Source organism: Hyperoodon ampullatus, assembly GCF_949752795.1.
Source record: "Hyperoodon ampullatus genome assembly, chromosome: 5".
Taxonomy (NCBI): domain Eukaryota; kingdom Metazoa; phylum Chordata; class Mammalia; order Artiodactyla; family Ziphiidae; genus Hyperoodon; species Hyperoodon ampullatus.
This window is the reverse complement of record NC_136918.1, coordinates 21461197-21474227: the sequence shown is the minus strand read 5'-3', so window position 1 is coordinate 21474227 and position 13031 is coordinate 21461197.

Genomic DNA, 13031 nt, shown 5'->3' with positions numbered 1-13031 from the left:
AGGGTTGCTGGTCACCAGGGGGTAGAGGCAGATGTCGAAGTCTGTGGCCACAAGAAAAAAAGGGACAGAGTTTGGGGACCAATGAAACAGGGAGAGTGGAAGAGAAGGGGACGGTCCTGAGGGGCCCTGAGTTGGACTCTATGCTGCCCTTAAATAATAAACGACTTTTTCCCCCAGCTGCTGACAATGCTGCCAAAAGATGCCCCTCTGCTGTTGGCCCTCTTTGGGGATGGGCAGCTCTCATTCAATGACTGACTGATGCCAGAATGTAAGGGCTCCGTCCCTGCTAGAACCGCTCTGCAGAATTCCGTCTGTGGTTGGCTGAGCCCTACGTTGGGGCTTCATCACAGCCCGACTTCTCCCTCTGTCCAGTCGTGCTTGCTTCCTTTCCCCTCCACAGGTCTTGATCCCAAAAGCATCCCATAATAAACACCCCACATGCTGATCATTGTCTAGAGACTGCTTTCTGGGGAGACCAACCAGAGGCAATCATCTAGAACCCTTTTTGTGTGTTTGAAGCTTACCTTGGTGAGCAATTTGCAGTGAGCTATGAGATGATCAGCTTAAAGAGCAAAGGAGAAACTCAGAGTATAAAGGTCTTTCTTGTAACATGACCTACAATGCTGAACAAGTACAAAAAGTTTGTCCATATGGGCAAAATCAAGTGTGGGCAGCCCAGGGACTGGCAAAGAAAGGCCCTAATATTTCTAGGTTTGATCACACCCAACCTCAGAAGAGCCATGACCTGGAGCTTGGAGAGGCAGTCAGCTGGATCTTCAGGTGAAGGTAGTGAACAGAAATTGGTTCAGAGACTGAAATGGGGTCCATAATGAGAAATCCAGTAGGAGGAGAGAGGCACAAATAGGCAAGTGAGGGATGTATGGGCTGCCTCTGGATGCTGGAATCCACTGGGGCGAAAACTCATATTGATACCAAGCAGGACCCTGTGGGGCTGCTGGGCATGGAAGCCTTTCTGTGTCCCTCATTTCTTTGATTATAGGAAATAGGCTTCATTCAGCCTCCATGACCTTCCCTGAGATCCAAAGGGCAGGTTCAAACAGTTGCTAACCAGGGAAGGGAGGGGATGCAGAGACAAGAGAGGAGCAGTCAAGACACAATAGTGCAGCCTTGGGGTAGGGTGCTGGTTCCCCCTCAAGGGGTACATGTAACAATATCTTTGAGCTGTAGGCAGACAATGAAACCCCCACTAGGTGGGAGAAGTTAAAGGTGTGCTGCCCACAAGCATGTAGACCCCAGACCAGTTGGAACTGGATGGCTGATGATGCTGACTCCCGCTTACCTCCCCTCCAACCAATCAGAAGAATGTCCACTAGCTGATCACACCCTCCTTGAACCATTGTTATAAAACTCCTCACTACCCCCTCCAGGTCGGGACACACAGTTTTGAGGGCTTTAGCCCACTGTGGCCACCTTTGCCTGGCAAAGCAATAAAGCTATTCTTTTCCACTTCACCCAAAACTCTGTCTCCAAGATTTAATTTGGTGTCAGGGTACAGAGGCTGGATTCTGCTTCAATATTAAAGGAGTAAAAGCAGGAAAAATTCCATATGATTCCTGAAACCTGGGAATGGGTGAAAGATACTAATTGACAGGAGTGAGGTCATTAACACCTAGGATTTCTATAAGATGATGAACTACACGGCTGCTCGCTGCTGAAGAAGAGTTAGATACGCCGCACCCTGACAACACTGGGAGGACCAATGTCCGGCTAAGACAGGGGTGGTGTGGTGCCTTTGACCTCTGCCCTCCTCTGCTTGTCCACAAAGCCTGGCTCTCCAACCTCGAAGGCACGGATGTGGAACCTACCAGGTTATTTTGGCCCATCACTCTTCATAGCATTTACAACAGTGTTTTATGAAATGGAATATAGTGCAGTGAATACAATATATTTTTTTTCTTGATTTTTTCAGGGGAGAGTGAAGAGCTCTGGACATTGAACTTGGTACATTATACTTGCAAATTACTCCTGGGTGTTATGTGGTCAGGTCCTGCTCTTGCACCCATGACACATTTTTTCCTCCCTTAAATTCAGCTTATTTCCATGGATATGTATAGATACATTCATTAATAATTTAGGATAGGTCAGATGTCTAAAAGGGATAGTGTCGAGGGCTATAGGAAGATGATTTTAAACAGTGGAGTCTGGGAATGCCCTGGCGGTCCAGTGGTTAGGACTCGGCGCTTTCGCTGCCATGGGCCTGGGATTTGATCCCTGGTCAGGGAACTAAGATCCCACAAGTCACTCGGCACAGCCAAAAACACAGTGGATTCAACCTTTTAGGTACATGAGAGATAGCAAATGTTAGTATGTTTTGCTAGCACAAAATTCAAAATGTCACTGTCCGGACAGAAGCGACTGTAACACAACCATATCCACGGTGCAGCAGCATCTTGCAGCATCTATAAAACATCCACACTTTTTGTTTTGTTCCCCTTTAGCCCCAGGCTGTTGTTGAATAGAATGAAATGGCTTGCTGCCCTGATATCAGACTCTGATGCTTGGCAGACAGAATCCTTGTGTTCCAGGGGACACAGAGTCTCCCAGCTTGACAGTCCCCAAGCCTCTGCCTCTGGCCCCCATATCAGGATAAAGAAAGAAGAAAGGAAAATAAGATTTTATTTATTGATCAAAAGAACAGCGTGCCGGCGAAAAACTCTAGCTGAAGAATTATACACAGTGTTTGTGTTGACATGTTTAATTCTGCGGGAAAATCTACAACTGCTTAGGAATTCTTGTTCACTGCTGCATCTCTCATCCTCTGACTGTCCTGATTAGTATTAGCTTGTTTATTTTCACAGATGAAAGAGGGAATGAGGGAAGAGAATGACTTCCTGAGCTGTTCTGGTTTTTAAGAACTGATAACCGTTACATGTTTAATAGAGCATATCCTAGTAATGTATGCATCACATTTAAAAATCCCTCACAAAAGGCAGTATACACATGGTCTGCCCCTAGTTTTTGTTATTTTGCTGAATATTTTTATATCCTGGAGCAAGACCATTTTAATACATGTAGCACTACCTTAGTTTAAAAAATAATTTCGTACCGTTACATTTCATGGAGCTATCATAATTTATTTAATCAGACTCAAAACAGTGAGCATCTAGGTTGCTTCCACACTTTTGCCACTGCAAACAATTCTGTAAGGAAAGTTTGTAGGTAAATTTTCAAGCTACCTATAAACAAAACATTTGAATTTCCCTAAGACTTATGAAATTCTCCTGGGTTTATAATACAAATTCCTTGGTAAGTGAGGAGAAACTAGGATGGTAGGCCTGGTGGGAGGTTAACCTCCACCCCTCAGGGTTATTTTTCTTTAATTTTCTCACTACTTGGTATTTCCCTTAACACACCATCCTGTTTCACACCCCCCTGCTTGCTGCCAGGAGCAATTTTCTGCACTGAGCACCTAACAAACTTCTACTCATCTTTTAAAATCTATCCACACATCACCACTCCTATTGCAGAATGAATTGATACTGACCAGGGTTTGTGGCCTCCTTAATCAGTAGAAGTTGATCAGAGGACAGACAAGAAATTCAGGCAAGGCTTTATTGGGTCCCCTGCTGCAGCAGAGGGGAGGGACAACAAGCAACAGGTTCCCTTGCTCACTCACTCCCTGAGGGGGGGCGAGCTGGTTGCTTATATGGGGTGAGGATAGGGGCAGGTCCAGGGGTCGGAGGATAGGGGCCGGAGGGGTGGCTGAGGTGTTTTGCCCACCCCCTTGGTGGTGCTGAGTGCAGAGGGCATGCACAGTGCCCTGCTTTTTCTCCTGGCTCTTCAGAAGTGGCAGTTGGGTTTTTGGTCTTTTTGTATCTTGTCCATAATTTGCCCCAGCTGTGCATGCACAGTTATTTTTAGTCCCTTATAGTTTCTTGGTATTTTGTTGCTGGGTGAGACATTTGTCCAGGTGCAAGCACTGCAGCCAAGGGTCCCAGGTCCCAGGTCCCAGCCTGTCTCAGAATCACTTCCTTTTTTTGCAGTGCTCTCTACCTTATACACTTTATTACAATTATCCTTGTGTGTGGTTGTCTCCCCAAGTGGACTCTGAGCTCCTGGCAGGTTGGGACTCAGACTTATTGTTTTCCCATTTTTAATGCTGAGCAGACTGTCTCTGACATATAGTCCCTCAACTAATGTTTGCTAAATGGCACAGGAAAAAATATAAGTCAGTGGCTATATTTAAAAGAGAAAAACATTTGGGGTCTGAAGTCAAGTGTTAGTCTTAGATCTTTAGGGGTCAATGGGGAGCTTCTTTGGTAGAAAAGGCCTTGGGGAGTTGGTGAGATCAGCTTTTCTTCCTGTCTACTCTGTGTGGGTTTTTGACATTTTATTTTCTCTGAAAGTCCTCAGCTCACTGGTACTGCAACTTTGAAAGTTTTGTTAACCTATTCAGAAATTTTTAAGTTTTGAGGAGATGTAATAAAGTTAATAGAAGGCATAGCATTAACACCAATGTAAAAATCTTGGGCAAGAAAGAAAGGGCTACCAAAAAAAAAAAAAAAAAGAAATAAACCCTAAAAATATTTAGTGTAATGAGGTTTGGTAAGGAACATGTGTCTATATGAGATTACCCAGGGGGAAATCCTTGTTTCAAGGATGCTGAATTATCATTAATTTTATGAGAGCAGGAATAAATGATTTCTGCTCTCAAAGCTTGGGTCAAAGACTCATTTTTTAGTTTTTAGCATAATTACCCTCAGAACTTCCAGCAGTCTCAAATAATATTCTGAAATGATTGCTTTTTACAACCACGGACTATAGGAAAATAAACCCTCAATTAAAAAAATTACCTTAAAATGGAATGTTTGATTTTTAAAAAATAGTTTCTACCATGCAAAAAATCAAATTCAAATTAAAAAGGTTTTCTGGTAATTAAATAGAAATTTCCCCCAAATAAAAGTATTTTAAAGTCAAAATTTTTAGTTGTTGCTCTAGTGACAAGCAAGAACTTGTAAGCCAGTATATTAATGAATGGCTCAATATTTTAGATTAAGAATCAGAATGGAAAGATTCTATCCTATGTAGCATGGGCCCAGTGCTCTCTCTTGATATTCCTTTTAAGCTTATTCAAAGCCCTCCTTTAAAGATAATTGCCATGCTGTTATTGTTTTTGATTTTTTGCACAATACAAAATTTCAAAAGTACAAAAGAATAGATGGTGAAAATACAGTTTCACCACTTCTCCGTTTTTTAAAAAACTCAACTCCATTGCCTGAAGGCATGTATAGAATGTATTATTAATGCTTTTACTATGCATTCCTGTATTTACCCATACTTCACAAATGCAGGTTACTCTTTGCACAATTTCCTGATTTCACTTTTTAGCACTAGAGATTGCAGATCTTTTCCAAATACCACAAATTGAGCTGTATAGTTTTACAACTTCATTAGATTCCACTCATTGGTTAGATCATAATTTATCTTAGTCTACTGTGGATGACGGACTTTGGATTGTTTGCAATCTTTTGCTTGAAGCAGATAGAATGTAAATTCATGATTTGGCATCAGTGGGAGTACGAATGTAATTACTGAATCAAGGAACAGGTAATTAAAATTTTTTGATAGATAAAGCCAAATCGCTCCCCATAGAGGATGTACCAAATTAATATGGCTCCCAACCATAAATAAGGATGCCTATTGTCCATATAACTATCTATCGGGTGTGTTACAAACCTTAATCTTAATCGTGTCTCATATACACTTTTAATTTGCATTTTCTCTTTTTAAGGAGATCAGGCATTTGCCTCCAAATGGAGCCATTTCTTTTTCTTTTTCATATTATTATTATTATTATTATTTGCTGTATGCGGGCCTCTCACCGTTGTGGCCTCTCCCGTTGCGGAGCACAGGCTCCGGACACGCAGGCTCAGCGGCCATGGCTCACAGGCCCAGCCGCTCCGCATCATGTGGGATCTTCCCGGACCGGGACACGAATCTGTGTCCCCTGCATTGGCAGGTGGACTCTCAACCACTGTGCCACCAGGGAAGCCCTCTTTTTCATATTATTTATTAGTCACTAAAAGAAAAACCTCACAACTTTATTGATGTATAATTTGAGTTAGTTAGTAGTGTTGTTCAAGTCTTCTATATCCTTGCTGATTTTTGATAAAGTAGCGCTATCAATTATTGAATCTTGGTTATTGAAGTCACATATTACTGTTGAATTGCCTATTTCTTTATTCCGCTCTTCTTTTACTGCCGTCTTTTTTGTTAAGAAACTATTTTTGGTGTACCATTTAAATTCCTCTGTGGATTTTCTAAACTTTTTAAAAAGTTATTCCCTGAATGGTTTCTCTAGGAATCATAAAATGCATCTTAATTTATCACAATCTTATAGAGTAATACTAACTTAGTTTTCATAAAACACAGAAACTTTGCTCCAATATAGCTCTATTCTTTTCCTCTTCTTTATCCTATTATTGTTATATTATATTCTTATTGTTATATAGTATATTATATTGTTATTGTTATATTGTTATATATTTCATCTACTAATATCAATCTGATGACACAGTGTTAATAATTACTGCTTTATGGAATCTGTGTTTGAGAAGTTTAATAGACATTTCACCAAGGAAGACATACGGATGGCCAAGAGGCACATGAAAAGATGCTCAACATCACTAATTATTAGAGAAATGCAAATCAAAGCTACAATGGGGTATCACCTCATGCCAGTCAGAATGGCCATTATCAAAATATCTAGAAACAATAATGCTGGAAAGGGTGTGGTGAAAAGGAAACACCCTCCTGCACTGTTGGTGGGAATGTAAATTGATACAACCATTATGGAAAACAGTATGGAGGTTCCTTAAAAAACTAAAAATAGAACTACCATATGACCCAGCAATCGCACTACTGGGCATATACCATGAGAAAACCATAATTCAAAAAGAGACATGGGACTTCCCTGGTGGTGCAGTGGTTAACAATCCGCCTGCCAACACAAGGGACATGGGTCCAAGCCCTGGTCTGGGAAAATCCCACATGCTGTGGAGCAACTAAGCCCCATGTGCCACAACTACTGAGCCTGCACTCTAGAGCCCACGAGCCACAACTACTGAGCCCGAGTGCCACAACTACTGAAGCCCGCATGCCTAGAGCCAGTGCTCCACAACAAGAGAAGCCACCAAAATGAGAAGCCCACTCACCGCAACAAAGAGTAGCCCACACTCACCTTAACTAGAGAAAGCTTGTGCACAGCAACAAAGACCCAGCACAGCCATAAATAAATAAATAAACAAACAAACAAATAAATAAATAAATATTTAAAAAAAAAAGAGAGAGAGAGATGTACCACAATGTTCACTGAAGCACTATTTACAATAGCCAGGACATGGAACCAACCTAAATGTCCACGACAGAAGAATGGATAAAGAAGATGTGGCACGTATATACAATGGAATATTACTCATCCCTAAAAAGAAACGAAATTGAGTTATTTGTAGTGAGGTGGATGGACCTAGAGTCTGTCATACAGAGTGCAGTAAGTCAGAAAGAGAAAAACAAATACCGTATGCTAACGCATATATATGGAATTAAAAAAAAAATGGTACTGATGAACCTAGTTTCAGGGCAGGAATAAAGAGGTAGACGTAGAAAATGGACTTGAGGACATGGGGTGAGAGGGTGAAGCTGGGGCGAAGTGAGAGTAGCATCAACATATATACACTACGGAATGCAAAATAGTTGGCTGGTGGGAAGCAGCAGCATAGCACAGGGAGATCAGCTCAGTGCTTTGTGACCACATAGAGGGGTGGGACAGGGAGGGTGGGAGGGAGACGCAAGAGGGAGGGAATATCTGGACATGTGTATGCATATGGCTGATTTGCTTTGTTGTGCAACAGAAACTAACACAGTATTGTGAAGCAGTTATACTCCAATAAAGATCTATTAAAAAAAAGTTAAGGGAAGAAATGTGAAAAAATATGCTTTTAGAGTGTTTACTATTTACCTATATATGTACCATTCTGGCTCTTCATTTGTTCTTGTTTGTCTAAGTTATCATCTATGTCATTACATTTCAGGCTGAAGGATTTCCTTTTAACCTTTTAAAGGCTCTTTTCCTCTCCTCCCAAGAACTGCAAACAGATGAATAAGTTCATCAGGAACCTCTCACCAAGGATAAGTAGAGACTTGGCCAAGAAGACAGGCCAGCTCTTAGCCTGGAAATCAAGGTCTCTCCCAGTGTTTAGGAGTAGCTTGATTATGACCAGATGGGAGAATCTTTTTTTTTTTTTTTCACAGTACGCGGGCCTCTCACTGTTGTGGCCTCTCCCGTTCGGGGCACAGGCTCCGGACGCGCAGGTTCAGCGGCCATGGCCCACGGGCCCAGCCGCTCCACAGCATGTGGGATCCCCCCGGGCCGGGGCACAAACCCGTGTCCCCTGCATCAGCAGGCGGACTCTCAACCACTGCGCCACCAGGGAAGCCCACAGATGGGAGAATCTTTAAGTCTTCCTATTTCCTACAAAATAGGGAGCTGACCAATAACCTAAACCCTAGGTTTGGGGTTGCTACATTCAAAGTGAATCTTGTCTTGCTCAAACGGGATATGCTTGCTTGTATAACTTGTTTCAAGAAAATAAATAATTCCCTGTGATTGATGAAGATTCTGCCCCATCAGGTAAATATGAACAGACAACCCATGGTTTACTGGCTCAATTTGTACTGTAGGTCGACATCTCAAACCCATGACTAAATTTTATAAGAATGTTGTCAAAGTATTTGATCCAGACATCTAAGGAAACAAAACAGTGTATTTCAAAAAGCATACTTTGAAAATCGTCTATGTGAAGAACTAAATTATGTAGTAACCAAAAAGAGACAACACATTCAACAAAGGAAAAGGAAAACAAATTGTAACAGTGTGCTGCTTCATTTTTGCATCATTTACAATAAACAAAACTAAGAGTGAAAAGAAGAGAGGACAGTTGTCTTGATGAGACACAGAATTGATTCTCCTGCTCAGCTTTCCTCTTAAAAAGAAGTATTCAGAATTGTGATTCCAATAATGGTGACATTATCCATGAGTGCCTTGCTTGGTACTCACATGCTTTGAGGGCTGACTCTATTATTAATCATCTTGAATATCATCATTACTGTTACCAAGGCATACAAAGGGTTTGTTTTTAAGTTTCAGGAGTTCTATTTTAAATCTTTGGCTCCACATTTTTCTTGGTGACACTTTCTTATTTCTTTGGAACTTATATTCCTCTCTTTTATTTTCTGAGAACTGTCATAAAGTATTTTATGTCTGCTAACTTTTCCATGACGTTGGAAAGCTGTAAAGTTTGGTGAAGCTGACATGAATCCCTTCTTAAGCATTTTAGACATTTCTATAATAATGTGTATATTAATAAAGTGTGTATAATAAATATACACTCTTGACTCATTGTACTTTAGAGATATTCCTTTCAGGTTAATGGGTGTTAGTCTCATTTTGTGGTAGGAGAAAAGAGTACAGAGGAGTTTGACAGCTATTTTAATAAATGGGAAAATTTGGGATATGTGTATGTGTGGGGTGAGCTTAATGAAGGTTTTTCATGAATTTTACTGCATGAGGAGGTAGACCCACCAAAAATGATGGATCATGGGCTTACAGCTTTTACTACTTGTGGAAGAGGCTTCAGGAGCCCTGGGGCTGGATGGATGTTTGTTGAGGGCAAGATACCTTCTCTTTTCCTAGGGGCTCTGTTGGATTTTGTACTAAGAGTTCCCCAGAGTCTTAGTGCCCAGAAAATTAGCTAAACTGATTATTTTCTCCCCATTTCAGTATTATATTCTATCTTATGGTAGACATTACTACAGAAGCTTACAACCTACCGAACAGCTAATTCTATTAGTGCCCTGTTTGAAATAGACTACTTAGAATCCTGACCCCGTGGCTCCACCAAATATACATCATCAAACAAAGATACATTTAACAGGAGAGTAAAGTTGGGTGTATACGATATATTACTTCACAGGACTTAATAAACATTCATTTGTAGACTGTTCATTTTTTGCTAAAGCTGGTATGGTTGGCTTGCTCTCTCAGAAAATGCCAGACTATTGATGACTTTTCCAAAAAATGAAAAATATTTATTCACTTAACAGGTGTTTTCTAAAAAAAATATTGAAGTAGAGTCGATTTAACATTTAATTTAAAATTTAAAAAAATTTATTTTATTGAAGTATAGTTAATTTACAATATTGTGTTAATTTCTGCTGTACAGCAAAGTGACTCAGGTATACATATATGCATTCTTTTTCATATTCTTTTCCATTATGGTTTATCACAGGATATTGAATATAGTTCCCTGTGCTATGCAGAAGGATCTTGTTGCTTATCCATCCTATATAAATAAAATAGTTTGCATCTGTTAATCCCAAACTCCCATTCTTTTTTTGCCCTACCCCTTCTCCCCCTTGGCAACCACAAGGCTATTCTCTAGGTCTGTGTCTCATTTAACAGGTATGTACTGAGCTTCTATTATGTGTGTCAAGTACCATGTTAGATGCTGCATCTCTAATCATAAACTAAACAGACAAGCTCCGTTTTCTCATAAAGGTTTCACACTTGTGGGGGAGATAAATAATAAAATAATTACACAAATAAATAATTGTATAATGTAGACATATGAAGTTGTGTGAAGGTATAAAACCAAGACCAAATACTGGTCTGGTCTAGAGGCTAAGGGAAAACTTCAGCACCAAAGAGGGGTCTGTGGTGGAAGCAAGTGATTCAGGAAGAGGGAGTGGATATACAGACTACCCATGGCCCAGGAACCCTCACCCCCCAAAATCTAAGATAGCACGGTGGGAAATACAAGGGGCAGAAATGTAACAAATGAGGCTAGAACGGAAGGCAGATGAAAGATACTAAAAGGTATAAAGGGGATCTGTCTTGAGTAGAACTCCCAGCCTCTACAATTTGAGAAAATAGTTTCAATTTTGAATCATCAGTTAGGCAAATTCTCATAAGAATTTTCAACAATTGAGACTCTCTCTCTTATGGGAATACTAAAATCAGTGATTTGTGCATTGTTGTATATGACTCAAGAAATATCCCTAATATCCACTGCAGGGGAAAAAAAGAACAATTTTGCCTTTTAGTGTGGTGCTCTATTATCCATTTCTAGATGCAAAGTCAACTGTTTGTCCAATTAAAGGCTATTATCATCAGGAATAGTATTACCACTTGGAAATAATCTATCGCCTTGGTTGTAGGGCTCTGGCGTAACACTAGAGAATAAAAGTTTTCAGATTCCAAAGGCCTGTGATAAAAATAGTTTGGTAGATTTAAACATTAGCTTTAGAAATAGAAGTATAAACAGAGCAAATAAGCTATTTATCTTCTGTTCTTTCCTGCTGTGGCTATTAGCGAGCATTAATGTTAGAAAACTCTGAACACATACATTCCAGTAGGCATAGCTTGGTGATGTCGTCTTGGTCTCCATAACAAGAGAAAAATTATATAAAATGAATTGTTGTTTGTAGATGGGGTAGAAGCTAAAGCAACTTCTATGGGAGTCCTTGTACCCATCAGTTGCCTAGACAGGGTAGCTAAAGATGATTTTTATTTTCTTTTAATAATTCAATGAAATTAGTAAGGAAACTTAAATGTGGCTCATAATATTGGGTCATTACATGGTAATTTGCCCTGATGTCTTTGATAAATTTGTTTCATCTTTAATGTTAAGCAAAATTTATCCTTCCTGTCTCCAATTAGGGGAGTTCAGAAGAAACCCCTCTCCTCCACCCTCACCACCAATGCCACACTTGGAAGAATGATTTCATGGATATGGATGGGGGGGACATGAAATGTGCCCTTTTCAGGAAGCCATTGCTGGTTGCAAGACTCTCAGTTTAATCTGGATGGAGAAAAACCGAGTGTTGCATGAAACTCTTTGACTTTCCCTTGTGGTGGACTGTGTCTCACTGGATTGGTTCTGACCCTTTGGAGACCTCTGTGCATTTTGGGGGTGGGGCTTTCATGTGTCCATTTTGTGGGTCACAGGTCTCCTCCAGGGGACCTTGAAGCACTGGCTGAATGGTGATGTCTGACAACAGGCCCATAATGTGTGTGGCTGAGCTCATTTGATGTTGGGTCTCACTCTTGCATTCACACTCCCCTCAGCCACCTTGCCCTTCCAATCCCAATACACACCTTTTCCTAGTATCTAGTAACCGAGGTGCCTTGTTTTCTGTTTTCAAATCCTACGTATGGTGCACATGTATTTGTCTCATCCCACAAAATGCACCGTGTACCCACTTCATAATAAAAAAGATTATTGAGCACATATGTGCCATGCATTTGGACAAGATTTTACAAGCATTTTCATTCAATGCTCTCAATAACCCCACAAGGCAATATTACTGTTCCTCCTTTACAGACAAGGAAGCTTAGGCAAGAGAGACAAAACAACTTGACGGTTATGAGGAAGTAGGGGAACCCAGATTTGATGCCAGGAAGGTCAAGTTCAGAGCCTCAGCCCTTAGCCACGTGACAACACTGCCACATTGAGCAAAGGCTCTCTACTACATCAACAATGAATACTTGCTGAGCATCTTAGTTCCTGCTTAGTGGAAAAATAGAACTTATACAGTATAAAGTCTCTCAGGAACTCACATCTGGGCTTCTTCCAATAGGCCCAAGGAGAAGGCAGGGTTGGCACGATGAAGGGGAGCACCTGTTTCCATTTTCCCGGTTTCCAGCCCTTGTTTTCCTTTTCACGAGGTAAGAAAATCACAGAACAGAGCAGTGTTGTAGAGAAGCTGACGAGAGGAACTGTGAGATGCAGCACCGAATATTAGCTCCATTTTTCTTTTCTCCAATATGGTACTTAAGCAAATGGAGAAGAAAAAGAGGGTTCTGGGTTTCAGAGTGAATAGATTTAGTTTGGAGTCTTCATGATGGAAAATCCACAAGGAATGGAGGAAAGAGGAAGCCTCTAGAATCTGGTCTCCATTCTTCTGGCCAACAGTGCAGTCTTGAGCAATTCAACACCTGCCTCTGTGCCACC